Source organism: Pithys albifrons, chromosome 17 (genome assembly GCF_047495875.1).
Source record: "Pithys albifrons albifrons isolate INPA30051 chromosome 17, PitAlb_v1, whole genome shotgun sequence".
NCBI lineage: Eukaryota > Metazoa > Chordata > Aves > Passeriformes > Thamnophilidae > Pithys > Pithys albifrons.
Window position 1 is genome coordinate 16,435,541 of NC_092474.1, and position 13,844 is coordinate 16,449,384.

The window sequence follows — 13,844 nt, forward strand, 5'->3', positions numbered from 1 at the left end:
TTCTTGTCCGGGAAAGTGCCGTTTTTCAGCCCTCAATTCCAGACGGATGAAGACTCCTCACAGGGAAGAGGCTCCCAGGACAGAAAGCGATTGTTCCATTTCCAGGGTTAATCGGGCCCCATCATTGGCACCTGAGAGCCCAAGGTTGCCTCCTATACCCTGGGCGCAAAGTTCGACCATGCGTGCTACGTGAGGGTCCGGGAAATTGCCGTTTCTCATTCCAGAATTCCAGACCGATGAAGATTCCTCCCTGGGAAAAGGTGTCAGGACAGGAATCGATTTCTCCTTTTCTAGGGTTAATGGGGACCCATCATTGACACCTGAGAGCCCAAGGCTGCAACCTTTTCCCTGAGCGCAAAGCTCGACGGTGCGTGCCACTTGCGAGTCCAGGAATGTGCTGTTTCTCATCCCAGAATTCGAGGCCGATGAAGATTTCTCCCAGGGAAAAGGTGCCAGGACAGAAAGCAATTGTGCCTTTTCTAGGGTTAATGGGGCCCCAAAATTGACACCTGAGAGCCCAAGGCTGCCACCTTTTCCCTGGGTGCAAAGCTCGACGGTGCATACCCTGTGCGGGTCTGGGAAAGGGCCGTTTTTCAGCCCAGAATTCCAGACGGAAGTCGATTCCTCTCTGGGAAAAGGGGCCAGGACAGAAAGCCATTGTGCCTTTTCTAGGGTTAATGGGGCCCAAAAATTGGCAGCTGAGAGCCCAGGGCTGCCACCTTTTCCCTGGGCGCAAAGCTCGATGGTGCGTGCCACATGCGGCTAAGGGAAAGAGACGTTTTCAGCCTAGAATTCCAGACCAATGAAGATTTCTCCCAGGGAAAAGGTGCCAGGACAGAAAGCGATTGTTCCATTTCTAGTGTTAATGGGGGCCCGTCATTGGCATCTGAGAGCCAGAGGTTGCCTCCTTTTCCCTGGGCGCAAAGCACGACAGTGCGTGCCACGTGCTGGTCCCAGAAAGTGCCATTTTACAGCCCAGAATTCCAGACTAATGAAGACTCCTCCTAGGGTAAAGGTGCCAGGACAGAAAGCCATTGTGCTTTTTGTAAAGGTAATGGGGCCCCATCATTGGCACCTGAGAGCCCAAGACTGCCACCTTTTCCCTGGACGCAAAGCTCGATGGTGCGTTCCACTTGCGGGTCCAGGAAAGTGTCGATTCTCAGACCAGAATTCCAAACCGATGAAGATTCCTCCCTGGGAAAAGGTGCCAGGACAGAAAGCCATTGTGCCTTTTGTAGGAGTAGTGGGGCACCATCATTGGCACCTGAGAGCCCAAGGCTGCCACCTTTTCCCTGGGTGCAAAGCTCGACGGTGTGTACCTTATGCGGGTTTGGGGCAGTGCCACTTTTGAACCCAGATTTCCAGATGGACGAAGACACCTCCCAGGGAAAAGGTGCCAGGTCAGAAATCGAATTGTCCTTCTCTAGGGTCAATGGTGTCCCATCATTGGCACCTCAGAGTTCAAAGCTGCCACCTTTTCCGTGGGCGCAAACATCAATGGCGCGTACCACTTTCTTGTCCGGGAAAGTGCCGTTTTTCAGCCCTGAATTCCAGACGGATGAAGACTCCTCACAGATAGAGGCTCCCAGGACAGAAAGCTATTGTTCCATTTCTAGGGTCAATCGGGCCCCATCATTGGCACCTGAGAGCCCAAGGTTGCCTCCTATACCCTGGGCGCAAAGCTCGACCATCCGTGCTACGTGAGGGTCCGGGAAATTGCCGTTTCTCATCCCAGAATTCCAGACTGATGAAGATTCCTCCCTGGGAAAAGGTGTCAGGACAGAAAGCGATTGTTCCTTTTCTAGGGTTAATGGGGCCCCATCATTGACACCTGAGAGCCCAAGGCTGCAACCTTTTCCCTGAGCGCAAAGCTCGACGGTGCGTGCCACTTGCGGGTCCAGGAATGTGCTGTTTCTCATCCCAGAATTCGAGGCCGATGAAGATTTCTCCCAGGGAAAAGGTGCCAGGTCAGAAAGCAATTGTGCCTTTTCTAGGGGTAATGGGGCCCCAAAATGGACACCTGAGACCCCAAGGCTGCCACCTTTTCCCTGGGCGCAAAGCTCGACGGAACGTTCCACGTGCAGGTCCGGGAAAGTGCCATTTTTCAGCCCAGAATTCCAGACCTATGAAGATTCCTCAGAGGGAAAAGGTACCAGGAGACAAAGCCATTGTGTACTTTGTAATGCTAATTGGGCCCCATCATTGGCACCTGACAGCCCAAGGTTGCCACCTTTTCCCTGGGTGCAAAGCTCGACGGTGCATACCCTGTGCGGGTCCGAGAAAGGGCCGTTTTTCAGCTGAGAATTCGAGACGGAAGTCGATTCCTCTCTGGGAAAAGGTGTCAGGACAGAAAGCCATTGTGCGTTTTGTAGGGGTAATGGGGCCCCAAAATTGGCAGCTGAGAGCCCAAGGCTGCCACCTTTTCCCTGGGCGCAAATGTCGACGGCGCGTGCCACTTGCAAGTCCAGGAATGTGCCGTTTCTCATCCCAGAATTCCATGCCAGTGAAGATTTCTCCCTGGGAAAAGGTGCCAGGACAGAAAGCGATTGTGCCTTTTCTAGGGGTATTGGGGCCCTAAAATTGGCAGCTGAAAGCCCAGGGCTGCCACCTTTTCCCTGGGCGCAAAGCTCGACGGTGCGTGCCACATGCGGGTAAGGGAAAGAGCCGTTTTCAGCCCAGAATTCCAGACCAATGAAGATTCCTCCCAGGGAAAAGTTGCAAAGACAGAAAGCGATTGTTCTTTTTCTAAGGGTAATGGGGCCCCATCATTGGCACCTGAGAGCCCAAGGCTGCCACCTTTTCCCTGGGCGCAAAGCTCGATGGTGTGTTCCACTTGCAGGTCCAGGAAAGTTCCGATTCTCAGACCAGAATTCCAAACCGATGAAGATTCCTCCCTTTGGAAAAGGTGCCAGGACAGAAAGTCATTGTGCCTTTTGTAGGGGTAATGGGGCACCATCATTGGCATCTGAGAGCCCAAGGCTGCCCCCTTTTCCCTGGGCGCAAAGCTCGACGGTGTGTACCTTTTGCGGGTTTGGGGCAGTGCCATTTTTGAAGCCAGATTTCCAGACGGACGAAAATTCCTCCCTGGGAAAAGGTGCCAGGACAGAAAACAAGTGTTATTTTTCTAGTGTTAACGGGGCCCCATCATTGGCACCTGAGAGTCCAAGGCTGCCACCTTTTGCCTGGGCGCAAAGCTAGATGGTGCCTGCCACGTGCAGGTCAGAGAAAGACCTTTGTTCATCCCAGGATTCCAGACGGATGACGACTCCTCCCAGGGAAAAGGCTCCCAGGACAGAAAGCGATTGTGCCATTTCTAGTGTTAATGGGGGCCCGTCATTGGCATCTGAGAGCCAGAGGTTGCCTCCTTTTCCCTGGGCGCAAACCACGACAGTGCGTGCCACGTGCTGGTCCCAGAAAGTGCCATTTTACAGCCCAGAATTCCAGACCAATGAAGACTCCTCCCAGGGAAAAGGTGCCAGGACAGAAAGCCATTGTGCTTTTTGTAAAGGTAATGGGGCCCCATCATTGGCACCTGAGAGCCCAAGACTGCCACCTTTTCCCTGGACGCAAAGCTCGATGGTGCATTCCACTTGCGGGTCCAGGAAAGTGCCGATTCTCAGACCGGAATTCCAAACCGATGAAGATTCCTCCCTGGGAAAAGGTGCCAGGACAGAAAGTCATTGTGCCTTTTGTAGGGGTAATGGGGCACCATCATTGGCACCTGAGAGCCCAAGGCTTCCCCTTTTTTCCCTGGGCGCAAAGCTCGACGGTGTGTACCTTGTGCGGGTTTGGGGCAGTGCCGTTTTTGAACCCAGATTTCCAGACGGACGAAGATTCCTCCCTGGGAAAAGGTGCCAGGACAGAAAGCAAGTGTTATTTTTCTAGTGTTAACGGGGCCCCATCATTGGCACCAGAGAGCCCAAGGCTGCAACCTTTTCCCTGAGCGCAAAGCTCAACGGCGCGTGCCACTTGCGGGTCCAGGAATGTGCTGTTTCTCATCCCAGAATAAGAGGCCGATGAAGATTTCTCCCAGGGAAAAGGTGCCAGGACAGAAAGCAATTGTGCCTTTTCTAGGGTTAATGAGGCCCCAAAATTGACACCTGAGAGCCCAAGGCTGCCACCTTTTCCCTGGGCGCAAAGCTCGACGGAGCGTTCCACGTGCGGGTCCGGGAAAGTGCCATTTTTCAGCCCAGAATTCCAGACCTATGAAGATTCCTCAGAAGGAAAAGGTACCAGGAGACAAAGCCATTGTGTATTTTGTAAAGCTAATTGGACCCCATCATTGGCACCTGTGAGTCCAAGGCTGCCACCTTTTGCCTGGGCGCAAATGTCGACGGCGCGTGCCACTTGCGGGTCTGGGGAAGTGCCATTTTTCAGCCCAGAATTCCAGACGGACGAAGACACCTCCCAGGGAAAAGGTGCCAGGTCAGAAATCGAATTGTCCTTTTCTAGGGTCAATTGTGCCCCATCATTGACACCTCAGAGTTCAAGGCTGCCACCTTTTCCGTGGGCGCAAACATCAACGGCGCGTACCACTTTCTTGTCCGGGAAAGGGCCGTTTTTCAGCCCTGAATTCCAGACGGATGAAGACTCCTCCCAGGGAAGAGGCTCCCAGGAAAGAAAGCGATTGTTCCATTTCTAGGGTTAATCGGGCTCCATCATTGGCACCTGAGAGCCCAAGGTTGCCTCCTATACCCTGGGCGCAAAGCTCAACCATGCGTGCTCTGTGAGGGTCCGGGAAATTGCCGTTTCTCATTCCAGAATTCCAGACCGATGAAGATTCCTCCCTGGGAAAAGGTGTCAGGACAGAAAGCGATTGTTCCTTTTCTAGGGTTAATGGGGCTCCATCATTGACACCTGAGAGCCGAAGGCTGCATCCTTTTCCCTGAGCGCAAAGCTCAACGGTGCGTGCCACTTGCGGGTCCAGAAATGTGCTGTTTCTCATCCCAGAATTCGAGCCTGATGAAGATTTCTCCCAGGGAAAAGGTGCCAGGGCAGAAAGCAATTGTGCCTTTTCTAGGGTTAATGGGGCCCCAAAATGGACACCTGAGAGCCCAAGGCTGCCACCTTTTCCCTGGGCGCAAAGCTCGATGGAGCGTTCCACGTTCGGGTCCAGGAAAGTGCCATTTTTCAGCCCAGAATTCCAGACCTATGAAGATTCCTCAGAGGGAAAAGGTACCAGGAGACAAAGCCATTGTGTATTTTGTAATGCTAATTAGGCCCCATCATTGGCACCTGAGAGCCCAAGGCTGCCACCTTTTCCCTGGGTGCAAAGCTCGACGGTGCATACCCTGGGCGGGTCCGGGAAAGGGCCGTTTTTCAGCTGAGAATTCGAGACGGAAGTCGATTCCTCTCTGGGAAAAGGTGTCAGGACAGAAAGCCATTGTGCCTTTTCTAGGGGTAATGGGACCTCATCTTTGGCAGCTGAGAGCCCAAGGCTGCCACCTTTTCCCTGGGCGCAGATGTCGACGGCGCGTGCCACTTGCAAGTCCAGGAATGTGCCGTTTCTCATCCCAGAATTCCAGGCCAGCAAAGATTTCTCCCTGGGAAAAGGTGCCAGGACAGAAAGCGATTGTGCCTTTTCTAGGGTTAATGGGGCCCCATCATTGGCACCTGAGACCCCAGGGCTGCCACCTTTTGCCTGGGCAGAAAGCTCGACGGTGCGTTCCACTTGAAGGTCCGGGGAAGTGCCGTTTTTCAGCCCAGAATTCCAGACGGACGAAAATTCCTCCCACGAAACAGGGACCAGGACAGAAAGTCATTGTTCTTTTTCTAGGGGTAATGGGGACCCATCATTGGCACCTGAGAGCCCAAGGCTGCCACCTTTTCCCTGGGCGCAAAGCTGGATTGTGCCTGCCACGTGCAGGTCAGAGAAAGTGCTTTGTTCAGCCCAGGATTCCAGACGGATGACGACTCCTCCCAGGGAAAAGGCTCCCAGGACAGAAAGCGATTGTTCCATTTCTAGTGTTAATGGGGGCCCGTCATTGGCATCTGAGGGCCAGAGGTTGCCTCCTTTTCCCTGGGCGCATAGCACGACAGTGCGTGCCACATGCTGGTCCCAGAAAGTGCCATTTTACAGCCCAGAATTCCAGACCAATGAAGACTCCTCTCAGGGAAAAGGTGCCAGGACAGAAAGCCATTGTGCTTTTTGTAAAGGTAATGGGGCCCCATCATTGGCACCTGAGAGCCCAAGACTGCCACCTTTTCCCTGGACGCAAAGCTCGATGGTGCGTTCCACTTGCAGGTCCAGGAAAGTGCCGATTCTCAGACCAGAATTCCAAACCGATGAAGATTCCTCCCAGGGAAAATGTGCCAGGACAGAAAGCGATTGTGCTTTTTGTAGGGGTAATGGGGCCCCATCATTGGCACCTGAGAGCCCAAGGCTGCCACCTTTTGCTTGGGCACAAAGCTCGACGGTGCGTTAGACTTGCATGTCCGGGGAAGTGCCGTTCTTCAGCCCAGAATTCCAGACAGACGAAAATTCCTCCCAGGGAAAAGGTGCCAGGACAGAAAGCGATTGTTATTTATGTAGTGTTAACGGGGACCCATTCTTGGCACCTGAGACCCCAAGGCTGCCACCTTTTCCCTGGGCGCAAAGCTCGACGGTGTGTACCTTGTGCGGGTTTGGGGCAGTACCATTTTGGAACCCAGATTTCCAGACGGACGAAGATTCCTTCCTGGGAAAAAGTGCCAGGACAGAAAGCAAGTGTTATTATTCTAGTGTTAACGGGGCCCCATCATTGGCACCTGAAAGCCCAAGGCTGCCACCTTTTGCCTGGGCGCAAATGTCGACGGCGCGTGCCACTTGCAGGTCCGGGGAAGTGCCATTTTTCAGCCCAGAATTCCAGACGGATGAAGACACCTCGCAGGGAAAAGGTGCCAGGTCAGAAATCTAATTGTCCTTTTCTAGGGTCAATGGTGCCCCATCATTGGCACCTCAGAGTTCAAGGCTGCCACCTTTTCCGTGGGCGCAAACATCAATAGCGCGTACCACTTTCTTGTCCGGGAAAGTGCCGTTTTTCCGCCCTGAATTCCAGACGGATGAAGACTCCTCACAGATAGAGGCTCCCAGAACAGAAAGCGATTGTTCCATTTCTAGGGTTAATCGGGCCCCATCATTGCAGCTGACAGCCCAGGGCTGCCACCTTTTCCCTGGGCGCAAAGCTCGATGGTGCGTGCCACATGCGGGTAAGGGAAAGAGCCGTTTTCAGCCGAGAATTCCAGACCAATGAAGATTCCTCCCAGGGAAAAGGTGCAAAGACAGAAAGCGATTGTTTTTTTCTATGGGTAATGGGGCCCCATCATTGGCACCTGAGAGCCCAAGGCTGCCACCTTTTCCCTGGGCGCAAAGCTCGATGGTGCGTTCCACTTGCAGGTCCAGGAAAGTGCCGATTCTCAGACCAGAATTCCAAACCGATGAAGATTCCTCCCTGGGAAAAGGTGCCAGGACAGAAAGCCATTGTGCCTTTTGTAGGGGTAGTGGGGCACCATCATTGGCACCTGAGAGCCCAAGGCTGCCCCCTTTTCCCTGGGCGCAAAGCTCGACGTTGTGTACCTTGTGCGGGTTTAGGGCAGTGCCATTTTTAAACCCAGATTTCCAGACGGACGAAGATTCCTCCCTGGGAAAAGGTGCCAGGACAGAAAGCAAGTGTTATTTTTCTAGTGTTAACGGGGCCCCATCATTGGCACCTGAGAGCCCAAGGCTGCCACCTTTTCCGTGGACGCAAAGCTAGATGGTGCCTGCCACGTGCGGGTCAGAGAAAGACCTTTGTTCAGCCCAGGATTCCAGACGGCTGAAGACTCCTCCCAGGGAAAAGGCTCCCAGGACAGAAAGCGATCGTTCCATTTCTAGTGTTAATGGGGGCCCGTCATTGGCATCTGAGAGCCAGAGGTTGCCTCCTTTTCCCTGGAAAAGGAAAGTGCCATTTTTCAGCCCAGAATTCCAGACCTGTGAAGATTCCTCAGAGGGAAAGGGTACCAGGAGACAAAGCCATTGTGTATTTTGTAATGCTAATTGGGCCCCATCATTGGCATCTGAGAGCCCAAAGCTGCCACCTTTTCCCTGGGTGCAAAGCTCGACGGTGCATACCCTGTGCTGGTCCAGGAAAGGGCCGTTTTTCAGCCCAGAATTCCAGACGGAAGTCGATTCCTCTCTGGGAAAAGGTGTCAGGACAGAAAGCCATTGTGCCTTTTGTAGGGGTAATGGGGCCCCATCTTTGGGACCTGAGAGCTCAAGGCTGCCACCTTTTCCCTGGGCGCAAATGTCGACGGCGCGTGCCACTTGCAAGTCCGGGAATGTGCCGTTTCTCATCCCAGAATTCCAGGCCAGCGAAGATTTCTCCCTGGGAAAAGGCGCCAGGACAGAAAGCGATTTTGCCTTTTCTAGGGGTAATGGGGCCGCAAAATTTGCAGCTGAGAGCCCAGGGCTGCCACCTTTTCCCTGGGCGCAAAGCTCAACGGTGCGTGCCACATGCGGGTAAGGGAAAGCGCCAGTTTTCAGCCCAGAATTCCAGACCAATGAAGATTCCTCCCAGGGAAAAGGTGCCAGGACAGAAAGCGATTGTTCTTTTTCTAGGGGTAATGGGGCCCCATCATTGGCACCTGAGAGCCCAAGGCTGCCACCTTTTGCCTGGGCACAAAGCTCGATGGCGCGTGCCACTTGCGGGTCCGGGGAAGTGCCATTTTTCATCCCAGAATTCCAGACGGTCGAAGACAACTCCCAGGGAAATGGTGCCAGGTCAGAAATCGAATTGTCCTTTTCTAGGGTCAATGGTGCCCCATCATTGGCACCTCAGAGTTCAAGGCTGCCACCTTTTCCGTGGGCGCAAACATCAATGGCACGTACCACTTTCTTGTCCGGGAAAGTGCCGTTTTTCAGCCCTGAATTTCAGACGGAAGTCGATTCCTCTCTGGGAAAAGGTGTCAGGACAGAAAGCCATTGTGCCTTTTCTAGGGGTAATGGGGCCCCTTCTGTGGCACTTGAGAGCCCAAGGCTGCCACCTTTTCCCTGGGCGCAAATGTCGACGGCGCGTGCCACTTGCAAGTCCGGGAATGTGCCGTTTCTCATCCCAGAATTCCAGGCCAGCGAAGATTTCTCCCTGGGAAAAGGTGCCAGGACAGAAAGCCATTGTGCCTTTTCTAGGGTTAATGGGGCCCCAAAATTGGCAGCTGAGAGCCCAAGGCTGCCACCTTTTCCTTGGACGCAAAGCTCGATGGTGCGTTCCACTTGCGGGTCCAGGAAAGTGCCGATTCTCAGACCAGAGTTCCAAACCGATGAAGTTTCCTTTCTGGAAAAAGGTGCCAGGACAGAAAGCCATTGTGCCTTTTGTAGGAATAATAAGGCACCATCATTGGCACCTGAGAGCCCAAGGCTGCCCCCTTTTCCCTGGGCACAAAGCTCGACGGTGTGTACCTTGTGCGGGTTTGGGGCAGTGCCATTTTTGAACCCAGATTTCCAGACGGACGAAGATTCCTCCCTGGGAAAAGGTGCCAGGACAGAAAGCAAATGTTATTTTTCTAGTGTTAATGGGACCCCATAATTGGCTCCTGAGAGCCCAAGGCTGCCACCTTTTCCCTGGGCGCAAATGTCGACAGCGCGTGCCACTTGCGGGTTCGGGGACGTGCCATTTTTCAGCGCAGAATTGCAGACGGACGAAGACACCTCCCAGGGAAAAGGTGCCAGGTCAGAAATCGAATTGTCCTTTCCTAGGGTCAATGGTGCCCCATCATTGGCACCTGAGAGTTCAAGGCTGCCACCTTTTCCGTGGGCGTAAACATCAACGGCGCGTGCCACTTTCTTGTCTGGGAAAGTGCCGTTTTTCAGCTCTGAATTCCAGACGGACGAAGACACTGCCCAGGGAAAAGGTGCCAGGTCAGAAATCGAATTGTCCTTTTCTAGGGTCAATGGTGCCCCATCATTGGCACCTCAGAGTTCAAGGCTGCCACCTTTTCCGTGGGCGCAAACATCAACGGCGCAAACCACTTTCTTGTCCGGGAAAGTGCCGTTTTTCAGCCCTCAATTCCAGATGGATGAAGACTCCTCACAGGGAAGAGGCTCCCAGGACAGAAAGCGATTGTTCCATTTCCAGGGTTAATCGGGCCCCATCATTGGCACCTGAGAGCCCAAGGTTGCCTCCTATACCCTGGGCGCAAAGCTCGACCATGCGTGCTACGTGAGGGTCCGGGAAATTGCCGTTTCTCATTCCAGAATTCCAGACCGATGATGATTCCTCCCTGGGAAAAGGTGTCAGGACAGGAATCGATTTCTCCTTTTCTAGGGTTAATGGGGACCCATCATTGACATGATGCCGAAAGGGTTTTTGTTCTGATTTTCACATTTTGTAGATTTTAGGAACACAGCAGTTGTAGATTTTTAGAAGGTTAATATTTCTAACAGTTTAAGTTTAATGCCTTTCTATCACTACCCCTGTCCTAGAACAGGGAGCTCAAATTCCTTTAGTTAATTAATCTTGTTTAGACTCCTTTCCAAGGTAAGGAGCTGAAGGATATCAGAAGGCCTACAGAATGAAACATAAACATAGGTCAGAGTGACCCAAAAGCCAGAATTGGATGAGCTCCAAGAGACCTTTGTGTGCCTGAGGAAGAAGAGCTGATGAAGACAGAGGGTCCTGATGACCCCAGACCCAATTCCAGGGGGTTGGACCAGGGGTGGGACTGGGGCTGGACTGAGTAATGTGTAAAGCAATGATTGGAGGGATCTTATTATAAAAGCCATGGAAAGAAGAACTAAGACACATGCATGTCATCCTGTATTCCTGTGGGCTGTAGGCCCTGTGTTATTAAAGGACCTTTACTTTTTATCTTACCCTACACTAACGTGGCTCGAAGTCCTGTTTTTGGGGGGAAGGGTCATTCACAGCATCAGTTTGGCGCCCGAAAGGTAGAATCAGAGAATCCAGCACCCTGGAACCACGAGGGACTCCAGAGCAAGAAGTTTCATCCTGCGGGAATTCTCTACTGCCAGCACATTTTGGAGGATTCCTTCAGTGACCTTTGAAACTCCGAACAACTGGGTGAGATAAAAGGAGCAGTTCCTTTCGGTATTTTTGCTAGCAAACTAAGGGAAGGTTTTTCCCTGGAACTGGGAATACGTTGGTCTGGGAGGTATAGCTGATCTGGCCAGTCAGTTTCTCAGCCTGGTGGGCAAAAGGGTGTTTTGCCTGGGTGAGGGACGGTTTGGTCCCTTGTTGCTTCGGGAAGGGCAAAGCAGAGTGCTCAGGGGTTTCATGTTAGCTGAATGCAGCTGGAAAGGAGAGGAATATCTCTCTGGGATTACATCACTCTGTCTTAGCCTGAAGCGGTAACATAGCACTTGGAGGAGTGAGCTTGCTTGGTATTCCTGAGGCCAGCAGTTCAAATCTGGGTGCTGAAAAGTTTTTTTCCCTTGCCTGTAACTTGTCAGCATGGGTTGTATGCAATCCATGGAAGAGGAGACTCCAGTGGAGTCCCCTCTAGCTTTGGTTTTGCAGAAATGGAAGCATCTAACAAGCCCTGAAACATCTTTGAGAAGGCAAGTGTTACGAAAAGAGAAACAGTGGGAAAAGATCAAATATACAGAGCAGGGAGGCACCGGTAGCTTTCCCGAGGTTGCTCTGGCAAGCACAGTCACTGATAAGGCAGCCCTGGAAAGGGTGGCCAAAAGGAATGTTGCAGAGAGCAGCGTGGAGTGGGAAGCAGCAGGCTCATTTCCCTCTTCCCATCAGTCGGCCCGAGCTGTACAGGGGGAGGCAGCACCCTCCCTTCCCCCTTTCCCCACCTCTGGCGTTTCCAGCTATGCAGAGGCAGAGACAAGCGAGGGAAGAGCAGCAGACACTGCCGTTGCTCGGCAGCCAGCTTGTCCGGTACAGAAGAACAGGGAGACCAAAGCAGAGGATAACACCAGAATTGTAGAGAACAATCTCCTTCCTGCCTTCCCTTCCCCTGTTCATAGCTGTGTGAGAGAGCAGTCAGTTTCGTGTTTTAATGAAGCAGTGGTTTGCATCTTGTCTGTTGTTGAAAAAGCAAAGATAAGCTGGAGCCAGCCTGGTGAAAAGGCTAAGGCAAAGCTGAGTTTCTGGGATGGAGCGGCTGTCTCTGAGCTCAGGGAGCTGGGCTGGGAGAAGCCAAGACAAGCGTGGCTGTGGCACAGCTGCATGGATTTAAGGCTAGTCCTAGCCTGGGAGATTAACAAAAGCAATAATCTCAACTTTCTAACTTACTTTTCTTTTAAAGACCATGAAAGGTCTGTGTTCCCAAAGGGAGAGAGAGGGAATGTTTCCGTTCCCTTGAGAAAGAAAGTACCTTTGCCACCTCCTGAGGAGGCAAAGAGGAAGGTGTTTTCTCTGCGTTCCCCTATTGGAGAGGGAGCAGGGAGAGTTGCCATAGAGACCCCCTGTAAACAAATGAGTAACCAGAAGTCCAGCAGCTCCTGGGAAGGAGAAAACTCCGGAAACGGGCCGGGACCCCCAGAGCCCCCCAGGAGGCTGTCCCGGCAGATACAGGGATGCACTGAGGTTGTCCCGCAGGTGCGGGGATACACTGAGGCTGCTCCCGGTGACACCGAGACAAGCGCATATGCAGCACAAGCAGAACCCCCTGGAGAAGCAAAGCTTGGCATAATAGTTGTCTCAAGACAGCCAGGAGCAGGTTCCACCAGAGCCGTGAAATTGACCTCTGCCAGCATCGCTACACCTGGAGTGGCGAGCAGAGCCAGCAGAAAGGGGCCAGGCACAGCAGGGTTGGCCTTGGAAATCGGCAGAGCCAGCAGCTGTGAGAGTGCCTGCAGAAGGGCAGTAGCCAAGCACGCAGATAGAGCGCGTACGGGGAAAGCAGCACACACATTCCCGGGACCGGGAGATGAACAAGCAGGGCTTGCTGGCCAGGCAAACGCAGCGTTTCCTTGGGCAGCTAGAGCAGCAAAAGGTCCTGAGGGTACCAGCGGAAAAAAGGTGCTTGTAACTGAGAGTCAGCTGCAGCAAGAGCAGGATCAGTCTCGCTCGGCCATTGGCTGCAACTACGTGCTGGGTTCTCCCGCTGCTGAGAACAGAGCGGGCACTGGCTTTGCTGCCCCTTCAGCAGCTGCGGTGGCAGAAAGGAGGGCGAAGGGGGCTTTAGCAGAGACCGCAGGGAAAAGCGGGAAGGGGGAGCCAGCACCGTCCCTTCCTCTATCTCTCGCCGATGCCGTTCGTGACCATGCAAAGGCAGGGACAGGCGACTTGCCCAGCTCTGCCCCTCTCCGGCAGCCAGTGTGTGCTGTGCAGAGAGGCAGGGTGGAGAGAGCCGCTTCTGACACCAAGATTGCAAAAGGCACAGGAGCAGAGAGACATGGTCTCCTTCCTGCTTTCCCTTCCCTTGTTCATGGTGGAGAGAGAGAAAAATCAGTGCTAGTTTGCCTTTTGTCTGCGGTTGGAAAGGAGGCTTTGTGTCATCTGTATAATGGAGAGTTAAGAGCAAAGCTGGGCCAAAGTGGACCCAGAGGGAGGAAGGCATCTTCATCTTTGCCTTCTCCTGGGAAAGCAAGGAAAGGAAAGTTTTCCTTGTGCTCCCTCACTAGAGATAGAGCAGAGAATGTTGCTATTGAAACTCCTTGTAAACAAAGCATGAGTAGCTTTTGGGGAAGAAAAGGACTAGAACACTGTCCAGGACCCCCGATCCCGGGCAGTTCCACCCCTGGGACCGTAGAACTAACTCCTGTCAGCGTTGCTTCCCTTGGAGCAGCGAGCGAAGCCGGCAAAGAGCCGGGTGAGCGGCACTGCACGGCAGGCCCAGAGCCGGGGGCAACACCGGCAGTGGCTCCGGACGCCACGGTTTCCAAAGCAACAGAGGCCGGCCCAAGGGCCATCAGG